Source organism: Eubalaena glacialis, chromosome 9, assembly GCF_028564815.1.
Source record: "Eubalaena glacialis isolate mEubGla1 chromosome 9, mEubGla1.1.hap2.+ XY, whole genome shotgun sequence".
NCBI lineage: Eukaryota > Metazoa > Chordata > Mammalia > Artiodactyla > Balaenidae > Eubalaena > Eubalaena glacialis.
In genome coordinates, this window is record NC_083724.1 from 51,798,471 (window position 1) to 51,819,452 (window position 20,982).

Below are 20,982 nucleotides of genomic sequence, written 5' to 3' on the forward strand. Positions count from 1 at the left end.
GGGGAAATCAGCAATGTCTTTGACCTGCCTGTGAATTGATCTGTTTATAAACATACCCATAAATGTTGTTCAGGAAGAATTTGCATTGAAATTCCATGCCTGCAGAAAGGACTGAGTCATCTCGTCTTAATAAATCTCCAACCTGATGGAGGTATTACCTGTGGTCTTGGCATTGGCCTTGTATACTCCCACCCTAAGCCTTGCTACAAGCCTTTCCTCCATCCTGGAATGCTCCTGCTATTCACATCCCATGGGTCTTATTTTTCTTTTTTTTTTTAGATTCTTTTCCCATACAGGCCATTACAGAGAATTGAGTAGAGTTCCCTGTGCTATACAGCAAGTTCTTATTAGTTATCTATTTTATATATAATAGTGTGTATATGTCAATCCCAATCTCCTAGTTTATCCCTTGCTCCCCTTATCCCCTGGTAACCATAAGTTTGTTTCCTACATCCATGACTCTACTTCTGTTTTATAAATAAGTTCATTGTACCCTTTTTTAAAGATTCCACATGTAAGCAATATCATATCACACCCAATGGGTCTTTCAAGACCCCCTTAACTCTTCCTCTTTCGAAGGAGTCTTCACAGGAAGCCATCGCCACCACTTGTGATTCCCATAGCACTTAGAGTACACTCACTTTTCTGCACCCGTTTCACAGCGAGATGGCAAACTCCCTGTGGTGAGAGGCCCCAGTTTTTGTAAACTGCCCAAACTACATCAGTGCTTACCAAGTGCTTTGAAATACGGCACAAAGTGTTCAATCAATATTTGTGAAGCTGGGACTTCCCTGGTGGCACAGTGGTTAAGAATCCGCCTGCCAATGCAGGGGACACGGGTTCAATCCCTGGTCCGGGAAGATCCCACACGCCGCGGAGCAACTAAGCCCATGTGCCACAACTACTGAGCCTGCACTCTAGAGCCCGCGAGCCACAACTACTGAGCCCACGTGCCACAACTACTGAAGCCCATCCTCCACAACAAGAGAAGCCACTGCAATGAGAAGCCTGCACACCGCCACAAAGAGTAGCCCCCGCTCGCTGCAACTAGAGAAAGGCCACAGGCAGCAGCAAAGACCCAGCGCAGCCAAAAATAAATAAATTAATTAATTAATTAAAAAAAAATTTGTGAAGCTGTCACTCATTTCTTCTAAAAGAGGTCTCTTTTGCCCAGGGTTCCTTTAGTTAGAGTATTAGCATTTCAATCATTAGTGTTTTGAGTAGACAGATGGATCTGGGATCAAATGTTCCCGCTCACATTTTTCTTGAGACTTTGGGCAAATTTTGTAACTTTTCAAAGTCCATTTCCTCATTCATTAAATAGGGATATGAGACATCTTACAGGAGTACAGTAAGGATTAAAACTACTCAGTCTTTAAGTCTCAGCTTAAATATTATTTTCTTTGGGATCCCTTTCCTCATACCCCTCCTCACCTCCAAGTCTCGACGGGGCAGTGTCTCTCCTCTGTGCTTTCCCAACTCTCTAAACCAGTGCTGTCCAATAGAACTTAGTGCAATGATTCCATTCTGTAATCTGTGCTACCCAATAGGTAGCCGCTAGCCACATATGGTTATTGAGCATTTTAAAAGTGGCTACAAAGACTGACAGATTGAATTTTAAGTGTTATTTAACTGTAATTAATTTAAATTGAAATAGCCCTATGTGGCTAGTGACCACTGGATGGACCACACAGCTCTCAACAATTCCCATTATAGCACTTAACACACTGTGGTTCATCTTTCACAAGACTGAGATACATAGCGAAATTCATTTTGACTGTGATGATCACTGCTGTATTCATAGCACCTAGCCCAGGGTCTGGTACACAGGAAGCTCTCAGTAGGGCAGCTATCATAATCTTCAACATCATCTCGTCACTCTTTGCATCCCACAGCTTAGATTAGCACACGCTGTAGATGCTCACTAACTGCTGCTAATTGACTTAATTGATTTCTAGGCTTACAAGCCAACCAATTATCTGCTCCTGGAGAATGTTCAAGCAAAGGGAGTTGCATAAATGTCTTTATGATATATTTCCTTTTGTGCGGCATAGAGGTTAGAAGCATCTGCTTAGACTCAAACCCTGACCACGTGACCTCTAGTACGGAAACTTTCTATGCCTTAGCTGATTATTCCTCTGTAAGATGGGGACATTAATAGCACTGCCTCCTTGAGTTGTTGCAAGGATTATATATGTGTTGAGGTTTACACCTATCATTTTATAGGAAATATAGAGATCAGAAGACCATGTTAAATGACATCATAAAGATTCAAAATCCAGACTGTAGGAAACTCTTGTTAGGAAACAGAGGCAGCCATCCTGTGGTCATTAGGAAATAAATCTAAGAACCAAGACAAGACTCTGAGATTGGTAATCTTGCTGCAAGGGAGGCTAGGAGAAATATCTGGTCTTGTCACTCTTTATAGTAAAGGGCAGGCTCTCAGGAGAGGATGAAGTACTAGAGAGTGACTTTGTGTAGCGATCCATAATGTGAGCTCTACAGCCTTTGGTAAAACCCCAGTTGCAACTGCCTTCAACTTTGCATGGACCTAAGCGTGGGCAGAGTTTCAGCAAAGAGGGCCCCCAAGCTTCAAATTCTGTCTGTAAGATGTTGGTAAGTCAGGCACAAGCACTGTGTCAGTTCGGGGTCTCAATTTTTCCTTGAGTGGCAACTGTGACAAAAGTTCAAGCCTTTACTCATACTGAAATGAGAGTGTGAAAATAGGGGTTGGGATGGGGAGAGAATGAAACAGCTGGAAAAAATTGCCTGGTTCTTCTCTTCTTAAGAGTTCCTTGGAGCCCCCAAAATGACAGTGTGGGGTTACCCTTTCATCCTCTCAGGATCTATCATTCTTAGGCTTCCCAGCTTGTTCTCCAGCTTGGGTCTCCTGAAGTACGGCTGATACATTTTAAAATTCTGTTTTAGAAGACTTTTCTAAATCCTTTTTATTTTATAAAATTAAGCAAAATAATTAGGGCATACATAAAACTACAAAAACAGTATCACTTCAACAAAATCCTAACTCTCTCCACTTTTGTACATCTATTCTGCCATTACCTTGGCCCAATGCACCATCACCTCTTGCTTGGATGACCTCAGGAAACTTTTAACTAAGTCTTCTTGCTTCCACTTTTGCCTCCTTAAAATTCATTTGCCAAACACTGTGCAGTGCGATCTTTAAACCAGTGGAAATCAGATTTTGTCCCTCTGCTGTTTAAAATATTCTAAAGTCTTTTTAATGTCTTAGAATAAAAGTTAAATTCTTTACTGTGGCCCTCAAGGCCCTACATGGTGTGATCACAAAATATACATCTTTGGTGTCATTGCAGACCACTCTATCCCTTGCTCCCCAAAGTTTCAGACACACTTGTCTTTTTCTTTCTGTTTCACGAACATGCTAAACTATTCTGTACTCATGGAACTTAAACTTGCTGTTCCTTCTGCCAGGAAAGCCCTTAACCTGGATCTTCCCTGGTTGTCTTCTTCCCTTCATGTAAACCTTGACTCCCGTGTCATTTCCTGCAAGAGGACTTTCCTGACCATTGTACAGAAAGGTTTATGGTAATGATCTTCCATCGAAAACACACACATGCACACTGGTTTTACTCAATGTATTAATACATATGGGGTGAAGGGCTTAGAACAGCACATTGTCAAGTCCGGTATTTTTAGGTATTATTTTTTCCATTATACCACATATAGTCTAAATTTCTCCTGCATATTTATGTATTTACTTTTCCATGGTTGGTTTACCTTCCTCATTGTTAGCTCCATAAAGGTAGAGACCTTGATTTTTTTGGTTTTGTTTATTTATATATCTCTAGCACCTAGAATAAAGCCTGGCACATAGTAGGTACTCAATAATCATTGCTGAAAAGATGAATTAACTATAGAAAAAAAATATATATATGACAAAGAAAAAAAGAATAGAAGATAACCACCAATAACTCTGCATAGGGGGATTTTTGTTTTCTTCTCTCTAGCTTTTCAGATATTCCAATTTTTTACAAAGATCATGTACTTTTCTGAATCATAAAAAAGAGTTAATTTTTGCAAAAGGAGTTATGTTGCCTTGCTGTTTGAAACGTCAATTGATCGATTTCTGCAGGCATACTGGAGGTTGCAATTTCTGGATCTGTGCTTAACCACCTCTTAAATCAGAAATCTTCTGACATTCTTCAGGAAGAATGCTCAGTGCTGTGTCCCTTAGTGTGTGAACACACATGCGGGCCCTGGTGAGAGCCCCCTGGGAGGTCTGACAAGTCTCATTCCATCAGCAGCCACGTGCCATGTGACTAGCCACCTGCCTCTTTATCTCTAGCTCCTTAAGTCAGGAGTTCTGTTTGGCTACAGAGCTTGACACTGTGGAGGTCAGCCAAGGTCAGGGCTCCAGTAAGAATGACTCACACCCCGCTCCATGCTCTCCGCTGGGCACAGGCTGGAGCACGATGAACACTGTGATTTTCCATGCTCGGCTCCCAGGATGTGAGGCTCAGTCCCTGAAATACTGATCCATGCAAAAAACCTGAAGTAGCCCCCAAAGAGGGTGTTTGACATTTAGGGGAAAAAAAGAAGCTTTTACTCTCTGATCCTATCCAGTGTGGTGCTGATTCGAAGTTGACTGCACAGTGCAAACGTGCTTTTTCAAGCTTGTCCAAAGGAGGGCAATCATTATGATTTTTTTAAAAATAATGATCGTGAAAGATTGCAAACACACATAGTGCTAATAATACAGTTTAAAAATTGCAATACCAGGGTGAAGCTTATTAAGATTCTTACATGCCTCCCCTGCTTTGGAGTCTCTTGCCTTAAAAAAAAAAATTACAGATACAGTATACCCACCCTCAATTCCATTCCTTTCCTTCCTCCTCAGTGTCAAACAGTATCATAAAGTTTTTCATTGTTCCAGATAGTTTTATATATCCATGTACACATCAATTTTGTTAAATAGTTATGATTACTTTAAGCTTTCATATAAAGGTTACCATACCTCACATATCATTTTGCAACTTGCTGTTCAGCATTATATTTACAAGATTTATCTTTATTGATACATGAGATGGTCAATTTTATGTGTCAACTTGACTACAGTGCCCAGTCATTCAATGAAACACTGATCTAGGTGTTCTGTGAAGGTATTTTGTAGGTGTGATTAAACTCCATAATCAGTTGACTTTAAGTAAAGGAGATCATCCTAGATAATTTGGATGGACCAGAGTCGGTCAGTTGAAATTTATACTCCTATCAATAGGCCATGAGAATTCCAGTTTTTCCACATCTTCCACACCACTTGGAGTTGTAAAACTTATATTTATAATCTGGTGGATGTAAAACTATTTCGTTGCAGTTTAATTTCTATTTCTCTAATGTATAATAGTGAAAAGCATCTTATCATGTGATTATTTTCTGTCCATATAGCCTCTTTGGTAAGGTGTTTGTTCAAATCTTTTGCCCATTTGAAAAACTGGGGTTTGTTCTCTTATTATTGAGTTTTGTAAACTCTTTATATCATAGATACAAGTCCTTTGTTGGATATATGATTTGCAAATATTTTCTCCCAGTCTGTGGCTTGTCTTCTCACTCTCTGAAGTGTCTTTTGCAGAGCAGAAGTTTTTAATTTTGATGAAGCAAAGTTCATCAGTTTGCTCTTTTATGGATCATGTTGCTGGTGACATGTCTAAGAAATCCTTGCTTAACCCAAGGTTACAAGGATTTTTTCCCCCTATTTTATCTTCTACAAGTTTTAGTTTTAGGTTTTACAGTTAGGTCTATGATGCATTTTTAGTTAATTGTTGTACATAATACAGGATATGAGTTGAATTTCATTTTTTTGCTTACAGATGTCCAGTTGTTCTAGCACTGTTTGTTGAAAAGACTATTTTGTATCTTTGTCAAAAATCAATTGACCATACATGTGTGGGTCAATTTCTGGGCTCTCTGTTCTGTTTCAGTGATCTATTTGTCTATCCTTTTGCCAATACCACACTGTCTTGATTACTGGAGATTTATAGTAATTCTTGAAATCAGTTGGCATGACTCTTCAAGTTGGTTCCTCTTTTTCAAAGTTGTTTTGACTAATCTAATTCCTTTGCCTTCTCATATCCGTTTTAGATTCGGCTTGTTGATATCTACAAAAAATTCTGCTGAGATTTTGATTAGGATTATGTTGAATCTGTAGATTAATTTGGGGAGAACTGAGATTATAACAATGAACATGCTATGTGTCTTTTTTTAATTTATTTTTTAATTGAAGTATAGTTGATTTCTAATGTATATATATATTCTTTTCCATTATGGTTTATCCCAGGGCTATGTGTCTTTTGACATATTTAGTTCACTGTTTCTTTTATCAGTGTTTTCCAGTTTTCACCATACGGATCCTACACATATTTTGTTAGATTTATACCTAAGTATTCTTTTTTGGGGTGCAGTTTGTCAGTGGTACTTTTAAAAAGGTTGCTTTCCAACTATGACATATAGAATGGATAAACAACAAGGTCCTACTGTATAGCACTGGGAACTATATTCAATATCCTGAGATAAACCATAATGGAAAAGAATATAAAAAAGAATGTATATATGTGTATAACTGAGTCACTTTGCTGTACATCAGAAATTAACACAACATTGTAAATCAACTATTAAAAAATTAAAATAAAAAAGGTTGCTTTCCTGTTGCTAGTGTATAGAAATATAATTGATTTTTGTATATTGACCTTGAATCCTGCAACATTGCTAAGCCCATTACTTCTAGAAATTTTTCCTTTGCCAACTTATATATTGGTTTGTGGGTTTTTAAAATTGATTTGCAAGAGTCCTTTATATATTCTGTATATTTATTCATTGGCCAAATACTTATTGAGTGCCTGCTATGTATCAGGTACTATATTAGCACACTAATCTTGAGTCAACTTTGTTCATTGCTAAATACTTCAAGAAGCAGTTATTCATCTCAATTATATAAATACTTATACAGTACCTACACATCCATTAAATCACTTATTCAAAAATTTTATTGAGTACCTACTATAGGCCAGGTAATAGTTTAGCTACTGGAGATATAGCACAAAACACACACACACAAAATGAAGAGCCCTGCTCTAATGGAGGAGAGAGACAATAAATAAACAAGTAAATAAATAAGCTAATTTCAGGTAGTGAAATGCTTTGGAGAAAATAACTCAAGGTAATAGGACAGAGGGGACAGGTGAGAAGATAGAGAAAAAGGTGGTATTAGATACAGTGGTTGCGGAAAACCTCTCCTGAGGGGCATCATTTAAGCCAAGACCTGAATGAGAAGAACAAACTGAGGCAAGAGCCCTCCAGGAAGAGAAAACAGCAAGTGCAAAGGTCCTGGGGTGAGAATGAGCTTGGTATGACTGAGGCACAGGAAGGGGGCCAGAGTGTCTGGAGTTTCATTAAGCAGGGGATGGTGATACAAAAGAGCCTAAAGAGGCAAAGAGGGGCTGCAGGTAGGGAGAGGCCATGATAAAGGAGACTTGATTCTCAGTCCTTAAAAAATAGCAATGCCTGGGCCAAGCATCTCTGACACAAAGGTGAGTGAGACAGAGCCTAGCCCTCAGGAGGCCGTGATCTAGTGAAAGAGACAAACACATGAACAAATGCACTACAGTGGGCAAAGTACTGTAATTGAGGTAGGTGTGTAGGAGGAGTAGAGGTAGGAGGCAAGAGAGAGGCAAGAATGATCCTTTATTCATATTTTGTAAGATAGAACTTCTATAGCCTTCTATTTAAGCCCCAAAGTAGAAAAATTCCCTTAAAAATAATACACACACATATATATTATGTATATATAATATATGGTACTATCTTATTTTCAAATTGTGATGACTAGGTAGAGATCCCTTCTCTGTGCTCCCAGTGTGCTCTCTGCTTTTCCCCATTCGAGCACCTGGAAAGCCTATATTTACTTGTTTCTCTGTCCCACCAACCTCCACGTTCCATGAAAACAGCAGCTGAGTTTTATTCCCCATTATTTCCCCAATGTCTGCCACAGTGCCCAGTGCATTCTAACTGCTCAGTGAATGCTCAGTGAAAGAGAACAAAGCTCTGAGACTAAAGCACATTCATATTTTATTTCATTTGATTCTCATCACAATCCTGAGAGATGGGTAGGACAGGTGTGAGTATCCCATTTTACAGATGAGCTAACTGATGATCAGAGAGAGTAAGTAACTTGTCCAGTGAAGCACAGCTATGGTGTTAGGGCAGAACGTCGGGATCCCAGTGACCTGCCTTTTCCTAGGTTAGGGTTTTTTTTCCCTTTACTACCTCCCTATCCTATGCTGACTTTGGGGAATATGCCAAAGAACATGGAGGTCAAAATGATGGGCTTGCTTTTGTACGAATTCACTGGTATGTCTTCTAACCACTGAGAAATCTCCAGAATATTATAACTTATTCAATGATTTGTATTGTAAAATGTGTCATACATCCAGAAAAGTATAAAATTTTACAGTTTGAAAAACAATAAAGATCCATGTACGTATATCCTGGTTACAAAGTAGATCATTTCCAGCACTTGAGAAGCCTCCTATGCATCCTTCCCTAACCACGTCCCCTCCTTCCCACCTTGAAGTACACATTTAGCTTACTTTGGGGTTAACCAGTCCCTTGCTGTTCTTTACAGATTTCCTACTTATACATATAACAGTCCCCCTTATCTGCAGGCGGTACATTCCAAAACCCCCAGGGGATGCCCGAAACCACGGATAGTACAAAACACTATATATACTATTTTTTTCCTATACATACATACGCATGATAAAGTTTAGTAAATTAAGTGCCATAGGAGATTAACAATAAGTAATGATAAAATAGAACAATTGTAACAATATACTGTAATAAAAGTTATGTGAATGTGGTTTCTCTCTCTCAAAATACTTACTGTACAACTTTAATGCCTTTTCTATCTTAACTAAGCACTTACCAAATACTGTGGCCATAATTTTGCAGTTTGAGGTGCAACAGCAAAACTAGCATGAATATCTTTTCCCTTCTTCACAATTTCACCAATAGAAGATTTGTTCCTACCATAGTTCTTAGCCACCTCAGCATACAATTTTCTTTCCTCATTAAATCGGGAACTTTCACTTTTTCACATAAAGGAAGCACTTTACTGTTTCTCTTTCATGGATTCCAATTGTCAGCATCACTACTCTTGTGCTTTGTACCCATTATTAAGTAAAATAAGGGTGACTTGAACACAAGCCTTGCGATACCATCAACAGTCTTCTGAAGGACCAGAAGGCTAGTGACTAACCAACCGGTGGGATATGATGGACAAAGGGATGATTCACGACCTGGGCTGCACCTAGCGGGATGGCCCAAGATTTCCTCATCTACTCAGGATGGTGTGTAATTTAAAACTTATGGATTGTTTATTTCTGGAATTTTTCGTTTAATGTTTTCAGACTGTGGTTGACCAGGGGTAACTGAAAATGCAGAAAGCGAAACCATGGATAAGTGGTGACTACTGTATGTATCTAAACAAAATATGTTTTAGTTTTAAATACTGAGTAGCAAGCACCCAACTAGCTGTGTAAGGACAGGATGATCTTACCTCTATTAGACGAAGACTCCCAGGAAAAATAAGCTGAAGATCCCCAGAGCCAGAATAGGCCTTCAGGTTCCCTGGGAGTTTATGGGAGCCTTTTCTAGGGAAGTCAGTGAGCAACATCACATCTGAGTCCTGGGGAAAGAAGGGGGAGAAAAAGGATTAACACAGGCCTGTAACTCACTCCTTCCCCACTAGGGGATGTCTCTGTCAGACCATTGCTGTAATTCCATCGATGGTATTAAGGAGGAGAAAGATTTGGAAAGGGTCTAAACACTTATAAAGTGTTTTCAACATGAATTACCTGCTCTGTTTAGATTGATCGCTGTAAATAAATGTGGAATTTATGGATTAAGAGCATGGCTGGCTAGAGAATGGGAGGGGCAGGGCATTTCCTAACTGTGTAATTACTTCCTACCTGTATAAATAAATAAAATATAAATGAAGTATAAAACTGAGGGGGGGCCCCAAACAGATATAGCTTCCTTTGAGAGCAATTGCATATATGGCTCAAAACCCATATGTAGATCTGACACCAAAATATGTCCTAATGTAGGTGAAAGGGACACTTTTGGACACTGGTGGTTTTAGGACCCTCCAGGAAAAGAATGTTCTGTTTTGTGCCTGTTGCTTGCCTGTATCTTTTTAATCATTAGTAAAGTTTGGTGCTGAGTAAAACCTAGGATTCTCATCATCCCATCTGACAAATTGACATTTTGTATGAACTCAATACAGATCACGATAGTGGGGGCATTTGGCGATATTGTAGAATCACCCAGATACTAGATGTCTACCAGAAATGTGGTCAAGGGGGTTTGTACTCTAACCTGTGTCTTCTGAATTCATCATGGATTCCCTCAGCTCTCAAAAACAAGGTAAACTACGATGAGATACCACTTCACACTCATTAGGATGGCTACTATAAAATACAAAAACAGAAAATAGCAAAATAGCAAGTGTTGATAAGGATGTAGAGAAGTTGGAACACTTGTGCACTCTTGGTAGGAATGTGAATTGGTGCAGCCACTGTGGAAGACAGTATGGAGGATCCTCAGATAATTAAAAATAGGACTACTATTTGATCCAGCAACTCCAGTTCTCAGCATATAGCCAAAGGATAGGAAATCACTATCTTGAAGAGATATCTGCACTCCTATGTTCGTTGCAGCATTATTCACAACAGCCAAGGTATGGAAAGAACTAAGTGTCCATCAACTGATGAATGGATAACGAAGATTTATCAATAGTGTATACACACACAGTGAAATGCTATTCAGCCATGAGAAAGAAGGACATCCTGCCTTTTGTGACAACATAGATGGACCTTGAGGGCATTATGCTAAATGAGATGTCAGACAGAGAAAGACAAATAGCATATAATATCACTTACATGTGGAATCTAAAAAAGCTGAAGTCATAGAAATGGAGACTAGAATGATGGTTACCAGGGGCTGGGGGGTGGGGGAAAAGGGGAGATGTTGGTCAAAGGGGACAAACTTCCAGTTTTAAGATGAGTAAGTTCTTGGGAATCTAAAGTACAGCATGGTGATTGCAGCTCATAATACTATATTATATACTTCAAAGTGACTAAGAGAGTAGAGGTTCTTAAATGTTCTCACCACAAAAAAGAAATGGTAAATATATGATGTGATAGAGGTATTAACTAAGGCTATGTTGGTAATCATTTTGCAAAATATAAATGTATCAAATCAACCCATGTACACCTTAAACTTATACAATGCTATATGTCAATTATATCTCAATAAAGCTGAAAAAATAGAAATACCATATAATCTAGCAATTCCACTTCTGGGTATATATTGCAAAGAATTGAAAGCAGGGTCTCAGAGAGATATTTGTACACCCATGTTCACAGCAGCATTGTTCACAATAGCCAAAATATGGAAGCAACCTAAATATCCATCAATGGATGAATGAAAAAATAAAATGTGGAATGTACATAGAGTGGAATATTATTCAGCCTTAAAAAAGAAGGAAATTCGGATACATGGTACAACATGGATGAACCCTAAGGACATTATGCTAAGTGAAATAAGCCAGCATTTTTATGAAAAATATTGTGTAATTCTACTAATATGAGGTACCTAGAGTAATCAAATTCATAGTTATAGAAAGGGGAAGGATGGTTCCAGGGGCGGGGGGAGAGGGGATGGGGAGTTGTTTAATGGGTACAGAGTTTCAGTTTTGCAAGATGAAGAGGGTTCTGGAGATTGGTTGTACAACAATAAGAACGGACTAAGTACTATTGAGCTGTACACTTAAAAATAGTTAAATTTTTGATACTTAAGATGGTAAATTTAATGTTATGTATATTTTACCACAATTAGAAAAAAAACAATAGGGCAAAGCAGACACATTTGTGAGGGTGTGATAGGTGTCCCTGCTGATCCAGGGAGGAGGGCATGGAGGGGAGTCAGACTCGGCCAGTTTCACCTAGACACTTTGCCTTTTAAGTGAGGACAGTGGCAGCAAGCATCATGACGGTGACAGCTCTCTTATCATGCCACGTTGTTGCATCTGGACAGGTAGCCCTTTCCATCTGCTACAGAGCTGTCACTCTGAGCTCTCCCTTTGCCACTTCCCTGGGGAATGCTTTCACCATTTGCTGTGTTGCATCTCCTGTTTTTTGGTATCTCACCTTTTCTAGGTGTACTCCGTCTTTTTGGGTGGCGTGCATGGGAGATTTCTTTCTTGATATCATACATTCCAGAAAAATCCTTCTTCTACCCTCCTACACAAAGAGCTTAGCTGGATATGGAATTCTAGGGCAGAATCATTTTTCTTCAGAATTTTGGAGGAATGGCTCCATACCTTCTTGGTTCCAGTCTTGCTGTTAAGAAGTCTGCACCTATTCTAATTGCTCCTCTGTAGGGGAGCAACGCTTTTAAGATCTTATATTTGTCTCCAGTGTTTTTGGAAACTTATAACGATGTGCATTGGTGTGGGTCTATTCTCATTCGGTATGCTGTATATCCTTTGAATCTGGCAATTCCTCTTCTTCAGTTCTGGAAATTTTCATTGAGTTATTTTATCACTGATTTTATCTCCCCTGTTTTTTCTATCTTCCCATTCAGAGTCCCATCTTGTAAGCGTGAACTTTCTGGACCGCTCTTCTATTTTCTTTTCTTTTTTCCTCTTTGTCATTTTGCTCTACTATCTGGGAGATTTCCTCAGCTTTATCTTCTAACCTCTCTTTTGCATGATTATTTCAGCTCTCAAAAGCTCTTTTTCCAAAAGCTCTTTTTGTTTTCTAAATTGTCCTTTACTATTGCATCCTATTCTAACTTCATGGATGCAATATCTTCTATCTCTCTCCAGGTATTTATTTTAGTTTATGGCGATGAAGTTTTTTTCTCCCTGAATAGCCTGTTTCTTCCTAGTTCCAGTTTTATTTGTTCGTTGTGATTACTGGAGGCTTTCCTAAGCTGTCTGGCAATCTTGGTTGTCTGCTCGGTGCGGGGCGGGGGGGGAGTTAAAATGCTGATTGGTATCTCGTAGGGCATGGATAGAACTTATTAACTTCGAGCATCCCTCTAAGGTGATCTAAGTAGGCTTTCTGGGGGGACTTTGGTGCTAGTATCCTAGAGTCATTCCTCCTAGGCTGGCCAGATCTCTGTACCCCTACCCTTCCGCCTCCAAGAAGAGGTTTAAAATCCTCTGCCTGAGGATAAATGTCTGGTCACCAATGTTCTGGAGGACCAGTGGGGAGAGGCTCGAGGTCCCTGTTAAGCACTCAGTACACTTACAGTTACTTATTTCCCTATTATTGACATGGTTCCCATTCTTACTTTAAAGAAAAAAGGAATTTGTTTACTGGATGAGTTGCAAATCTTTCTCCATGAAGAGGCAGCCTGATAGAAATCACTTTTGTAGAGCTCAGGGTGCTGAGATAGAGGAAGGAGGGCTAGGCTTACACTGTGTCTAGTGGACATCTCTCCTGAATTGTCTCTCTTCAGCTTCACTGGCAACCTTAAAAATCCAATGCTAGAGGTTTCTTATATGACTAAGCGCTTCATTTTTTATAAACTGTAAGTGCATGTCTTATGCTCTTAAAGTGTCATGCCCACTTGTTTATTGTGAGCAGGTGAGGTGCATCAAATCTATTTACTATTGATGTGTCTCAGATTAATAAAGGGTGTGACTCACAGAATCTTATTCCCCCAGCACAAGCCAGGGATCCCTCCTATTTCCCAGAAGCAGTATTTCCCCACCACTAACTCTGGGCTCTGAAACACAGCTTTATGAAGAAGAATCTGAAAAATAACCAAACCTAATATGACTCTATGCAGAGAATCACTAACCACAAAAATATCTTAGGTAACTAGAGGCCTCCAGTAACACCTTTGGCATATAGGATGAGGAATGAGGCCACAGTGGGTTTGCTTGTTTTCATTCAAAACTCAAATGTTGGGCCTCAACTTACTGCCTTCCAAGTGTCACCCAGTCTTGAAAGATGAGAAGGTGGAGAAAGAAGGAAAGAGGGTTCCAGACCAGAAGGTATTGTCAGAGAAATTGGAGGGTCTGAGGATGAGGGTGGGTTTGTGAGCTGCGGTGGAGAGGGAGCAGGGGTTGGCAAGAGATGAGTGAGACAAGCCAGCCCAGGAGATGACCAGAGACAATAAGAGGAGGCAGGACGAAACCCCAATTGGGGTGACTTAGGAGATGGATGAGAGCCAAAGGCACCAAGTAAGGACAATGAGATGATGAGAATAAAAACAGCAATCAAATTATCAGTACTATCTCCAATGTTCATCCAACCTTCCAGCAAAGCATCATCATTCCCTCAATACACATACAAAAGCAGAGGGTCCCAGAAACCCAGCGTGACAAAGTCTGGCTCCCACCAGAGTGTGGCTGCCTTCTGTTATGCCAGGCTGCCTCTCAATTCATGCCATGCTGCTCACTCATTCAGCCAGCCAGCCATCTACTACCTACAAACTGCTAAGCTGTATGCTGAGAACAGCAAAAAATATTTGTCACTAAGTGGTAGAGATCCCTACATTCTTTTAAGATCCATTTACTATCTCAAAATCTTGTTTATAGGACTGCTAGCACCACTCCAGTTCTTCGATGCTACTTTTGAATGTGAGTCTTTCCTACGTGGGTTAATAGAGGCTAAGCCTTCCTGACTTAAACATCAGTTCACAAGTGAGGTCAGGGAAGCTCTCCTTCAGACGGATAGAAACTGCCACCCAAACCTGTCAAGAGCAGGAGTAAACATCTCCCTAATGTAATGTATGAAGTGTTCCAGGGATCCAAAGGAGTGCTTAGTGCCCTTAGCTGCAATTTAGGTTCATAACCACCTGTCGCCAATGGGGGAAATGCCAAGAAAGAATCTTGCCCCTTATAATGGCAGCCATGCTATTACAGCCTATTATGCATTGAGGGATATGGACAGGGGTAACATTTCAGACAGGTCCTGGGTGAAACTTCTTTTTTTTTTTTTAAACATCTTTATTGGAGTATAATTGCTTTACAATGGTGTGTTAGTTTCTGCTTTATAACAAAGTGAATCACTTATACATATACATATATCCCCATATCTCTTCCCTCTTGCATCTCCCTCCCTCCATCTCTCCCTATCCCACCCCTCTAGGTGGTCACAAAGCACCGAGCTGATCTCCCTGTGCTATGCGGCTGCTTCCCACTAGCTATCTATTTTACATTTGGTAGTGTATATATGTCCATGCCACTCTCTCACTTTGTCCCAGCTTACCCTTCCCCCTCCCCGTGTCCTCAAGTCCATTCTCTAGTAGGTCTGTGTCTTTATTCCCGTCTTGCCCCTAGGTTCTTCATGACCATTGTTTTTTTTTTTTTTAGATTCCATATATATGTGTTAGCACACGGTATTTGTTTTTCTCTTTCTGACTTACTTCACTCTGTATGACAGACTCTAGGTCCATCCACCTCACTACAAATAACTCAATTTCGTTTCTTTTTATGGCTGAGTAATATTGCATTGTATATATGTGCCACATCTTCTTTATCCATTCATCTGTTGATGGACACCTAGGTTGTTTCCATGTCCTGGCTATTGTAAATAGAGCTGCAATGAACATTTTGGTACATGACTCTTTTTGAATTATGGTTTTCTCAGGGTATATGCCCAGTAGTGGGATTGCTGGGTCCTATGGTAGTTCTATTTTTAGTTTTTTAAGGAACCTCCATACTGTTCTCCATAGTGGCTGTATCAATTTACATTCCCACCAACAGTGCAAGAGGGTTCCCTTTTCTCCACACCCTCTCCAGCATTTATTGTTTCTAGATTTTTTGATGATGGCCATTCTGACTGGTGTGAGATGATACCTCATTGTAGTTTTGATTTGCATTTCTCTAATGATTAATGATGTTGAGCATTCTTTCATGTGTTTGTTGGCAATCTGTATATCTTCTTTGGAGAAATGTCTATTTAGGTCGTCTGCCCATTTGGGGATTGGGTTGTTTGTTTTTTTGATATTGAGCTGCATGAGCTGCTTGTAAATCTTGGAGATTAATCCTTTGTCAGTTGCTTCATTTGCAAATATTTTCTCCCATTCTGAGGGTTGTCTTTTCGTCTTATTTATGGTTTCCTTTGCTGTGCAAAAGCTTTTAAGTTTCATTAGGTCCCATTTGTTTATTTTTGGTTTTATTTCCATTTGTCTAGGAGGTGGGTCAAAAAGGATCTTGCTGTGATTTATGTCATAGAGTGTTCTGCCTATGTTTTCCTCAAAGAGTTTGATAGTGTCTGGCCTTACATTTAGGTCTTTAATCTATTTTGAGTTTATTTTTGTGTATGGTGTTAGGGAGTGTCCTAATTTCATTCTTTTACATGTAGCTATCCAGTTTTCCCAGCACCACTTACTGAAGAGCCTGTCTTTTCTCCACTGTATATTCTTGCCTCCTTTATCAAAGATAAGGTGACCATATGTGCGTGGGTTTATCTCTGGGCTTTCTATTCTGTTCCATTGATCTATATTTCTGTTTTTGTCTCAGAACCATAGTGTCTTGATTACTGTAGCTTTGTAGTATAGTCTGAAGTCAGGGAGCCTGATTCCTCCAGCTCCATTTTTCTTTCTCAATATTGGTTTGGCTATTCGGGGTCTTTTGTGTTTCCATACAAATTGTAAAATTTTTTGTTCTAGTTCTGTGAAGAATACCATTGGTAGTTTGATAGGGATTGCATTGAATCTGTAGATTGCTCTGGGTAATATAGTCATTTTCACAGTGTTGATTCTTGCAATCCAAGAACATGGTATATCTCTCCATCTGTTTATATCGTCTTTGATTTCTTTCATCAGTGTCTTATAGTTTTCTGCATACAGGTCTTTTGTCCCCTTAGGTAGGTTTATTCCTAGGTATTTTATTCTTTTTGTTGCAATGGTAAATGGGAGTGTTTTCTTAATTTCACTTTCAGATTTTTCATCATTAGTGTATAGGAATGCAAGAGATTTCTGTGCATTAATTTTGTATCCTGCTACTTTACCAAATTCATTGATTAGCTCTAGTAGTTTTCTGGTAGCATCTTGGGTAAAACTTCTTAAACATTAAGAATTTAAATTTCTTAGCCACATCCCTTCCCATGTAAACCCTTCCCAATGAATTTAGGGAAACATTTAGATTTTTACCATGATGCTTTTTTTTTTTTAACTTTTATTTGCATTTGTTTTTTACAGCATTTATTCCCGGGCCATCAGTTTCTGCTTCTTCAGTTTCTTCTGGGATATCTTTTTCTTCTGTGCAACCTCCTCTTCCGGTTTAGGAACAATCTGTTCTTTTTCAGTAAGGATCATCTCAATGTGGCAGGAAGAGCTCATGTATGGGTTGATTTGACCATGAGCTCTGTAAGTCCTGTGCCACATCTCGGGGGCTTTGTTCACCTGTATGTGAACCTGTATGTGCTCAGTGACCAGAGAGTCCTACATCTAAGCCGTTAACTTCAGCATTACTCTCTGCATTTTTGAGCATGTGCCGTAAAAATTCAGAACTCTTTTTGGGCCACTGACCCTGCGTCCAGCCCTACTGTTTGGCCTGGGCACACCTACCAACTCCACCATTGTAACAGTGGAATGGCACACATTGCTTCTGTAAAGTGACATCCTTCAGATACTTGGTGCTTCTCGGATGCAGTTTCACGAATATTCTTAAAGTGAACACAAAGATTTGAACCTCTTGACTTGCATGATTTTGTGGGGTTTTCTGGGTCAAGTGAATAGCAAACCATTTTTAGAGGTCACCTTACTTGAAAAGGATAGCATGATGCTTCTTGAAGCTCTCACCTACCAATCCTGTTTGCTAAGCTCCAGCTACACTGGTTTCTTCCTTGAATTCCCAAGTAGGGTTTGCAGGTGCGGTTACACTTCCTGGCATGCTCTCCCCCAACTCTTTCCAGAGTTGTTCCTTTTTTTTTTTAATGGCTGTCTTCAGTATCTGTTTTTAAAAAATTAGGTATAGTTAATTTACAATATTGTGTTAGTTTCAGGTGTACAGCACAGTGATTCGATTATACATATATACTATATAAGATCGTACAGAAAAACCCGAATGAAATTTTTGGCCAACCCAATATATATTTTTTTCAATAGTTTTCCATTATAGGTTATTACAAGATACTGAATATAGTTCCCTGTGCTCTACAGTAAATCCTTGTTGTTTATTTTATATATGGTAGTGTGTATCTGTTAATCCCATACTCCTAATTTATCCCTCCCCCACCTCCTTTCCCCTTTGGTAACTATATATTTGTTTTCTATGTCTATGAGGCTGTTTCTGTTTTGTAAATAAGTTCATTTATATCATATTCTGGATTCCACATATAGGTGATATCACATGATATTTGTCTTTCTCTGTCTGGCTTACTTCATTTAGTATGATAATCTCTAGGTCCATCCATGTTGCTGCAAATGGCATTATTTCATTCTTTTTTTTTTTATTGGAGTAGCGTTGCTTTACAATGTTGTGTTAGTTTCTGCTGTACAGCAAAGTGAATCAGTTATACATATACATATATCCCCTCTTTTTTGGATTTCTTTCCCATTTAGGTCACCACAGAGCATTGAGTAGAGTTCCCTGTGCTATACAGTAGGTTCTCATTGGTTATCTATTTTATACACAGTGTCAATTGTGTATATATGTCAATCCCAATCTCCCAGTTCATCCCACTCCCCCTCCCCCCTCGGTATCCATACGTTTGTTCTCTACATGTGTCTCTATTTCTGTTTTGCAAATAAATTCATCTGTACCATTTTTTTAGATTCCACATATAAGCGATATTATATGATATTTGTTTTTCTCTTTCTGACTTACTTCACTCTGTATGACAGTCTCTAGGTCAATCCATGTCTCTGCAAATGGCACCATTTCATTTCTTTTTATGGCTGAGTAATATTCCATTGTGTGTATGTATGTGTATGTATATATATATATATATATACACCCCATATATTTATCCATTCTGTGTTAGTGGACACTTAGGTTGCTTCCATGTCTTGACTATTGTAAATAGTGCTGCTGTGGACATTGGGGTGCATGTATCTTTTTGAATTAGAGTTTTCATCTTTTCTGGATATATACCCAGGAGTGGGATTGCTGGATCATTTATGGTAGTTCTATTTTTAGTTTGTAAATGAACGTCCATACTGTTCTCCATAGTGGCTGTATCAATTTACATTCCCACCAACAGAGCAAGAGTGTTCCCTTTTCTCCACACACTCGCCAGAATTTGTTGTTTGTAGATTTTTTGATGATGGCCATCTGACCGGGGTGAGATGATCAAAACTCACTGTAGTTTTGATTTGCATTTCTCTAATAATTAGCGATGTGAAGCATCTTTTCAAGTGCCTGTTGGCCCTCTGTATGTCGTCTCTGGAGAAATGTCTGTTTAGGTCTTCTGCCCATTTTTGATTAGGTTATGTTTCTTTCGATATAGAGTTGTGTGAACTGTTTGTATATTTTGTAAATTAAGCCCTGTCAGTCACGTCATTTGCAAATATTTTCTCCCCAGGGTTACTCCTTCTTATCTCTAAGCTCAGTTTAAATGTCACCTCCTAAGTGAGCCTCTAGTTCAACCATAGTAACTACAGCGAGCTCTTTCTGTAATCCTCCTGCTCAGTCCCTTCTTTCCATCACGGCATTTATTACAAATTAAAACAACTTTTGTTTATTTTTCTGTTACCTTTTGAGCTGATGTCCTTGCATTACTGTGAGCTCTGTGAAGGCATGGGGGTATCTGCTTTGGATGCCATTGTGTGCCCTGCCCTCTGTATAGTGCCTGACAAAAGTAGAAGTTCAATACATATGTGACGAGTAAATGAAAGTCAAATTACACACACACAATCATACTGCACATTCTAACATTGAATTGGAATTTCTTGAAGTCTTAAAATTCTAGGTAGATGCATTTCTCTACAGAGGAATTTTGATTCTGCCTTCTAGTAGACGCTCAGCAGGATAATTTCTAATTATGAGAATTCTATGGGATAATGCTTACTGATTTCCTTGTGAGCAAGTGTCACTTACTGATATGTAGTATATATTTTTCATGTATGGCAGACTAGGTGTTGTTTCAAATGACCCACACTGGAGAATTTGTTCTGAATTCCTAAACTGCCAAAAAGGCGGACCACAGTGTCACATGGCTCTTTCCTCATCACTTGTCAAAGAGTTAATCCTTGTAGGTGTTTTAACTCTTGATTTAACAAACAGTGAGTGTTTGTTAGAAAACTGAATTACCTACAGCCTGCTTCCTGAAATGGAAAATTAAAGTATTTCAGCTACAATACCATAGTTTTGCTTTGATTCTGGGATACAAACTATCCATGCAAATTAGTACAAACATGCAGCTTCAAAGAATTGAGGCTGGACTCAACAAAACAGAATTTCCTAAAAATTCTCATAAAATTTAGAATTTGGAGCCACTGGTCTGGTACAGTATATTTTCAGGCATGTACTATTTTGTGCCATTGCTAAGCAACAGGTGACCTTGTCATTTCTTTAGTTTGTTCTGCTGTGATTCTCTTCATATTCCTCTATTTTGTCTTGCTTTGCCTCTTTCTCTGGGACCTTTTTTTCCCACTACTGTTTTGGTGTCAGTGTCTTCTAGAGCTCTGCCCTCAACTCCCTTCTTCCTCTGTACTTTCTCCTTAAGCCATCTGGCCACACACACTTTCATGGCTTCAATACTCACCTGGATGCTAATAGGACCCAATTCTCCATCTTCAACCTGAGAATCTCCCCCTAAGCCCCAGATCTATATTCCCACCAGCCTACTGAATAAATTGCCCTGAATTTGCTGCAAGCAACTTAGATTTGCCATTGTGGCCAAAAAGCACATGAAAAGATGCTTAACATCACTAATTATTAGAGAAATGCAAATCAAAACTACAATGAGGTATCACCTCACACCG

General features: G+C 39.2%; 1 protein-coding gene across 2 annotated transcripts in view; it reads right to left on the reverse strand.

Annotated features, from left to right (window-relative positions):
- The window catches only part of PIP5K1B (phosphatidylinositol-4-phosphate 5-kinase type 1 beta), a 571,896-nt gene that overhangs the window by 407,268 nt on the left and 143,646 nt on the right, over positions 1-20,982 (reverse strand). For both annotated transcript variants that reach the window (XM_061200361.1, XM_061200362.1), the window contains exon 4: positions 9,587-9,715. The gene's annotated coding sequence lies outside the window, so the exon portion shown is untranslated. The remainder of the gene's footprint in view (positions 1-9,586; positions 9,716-20,982) is intronic.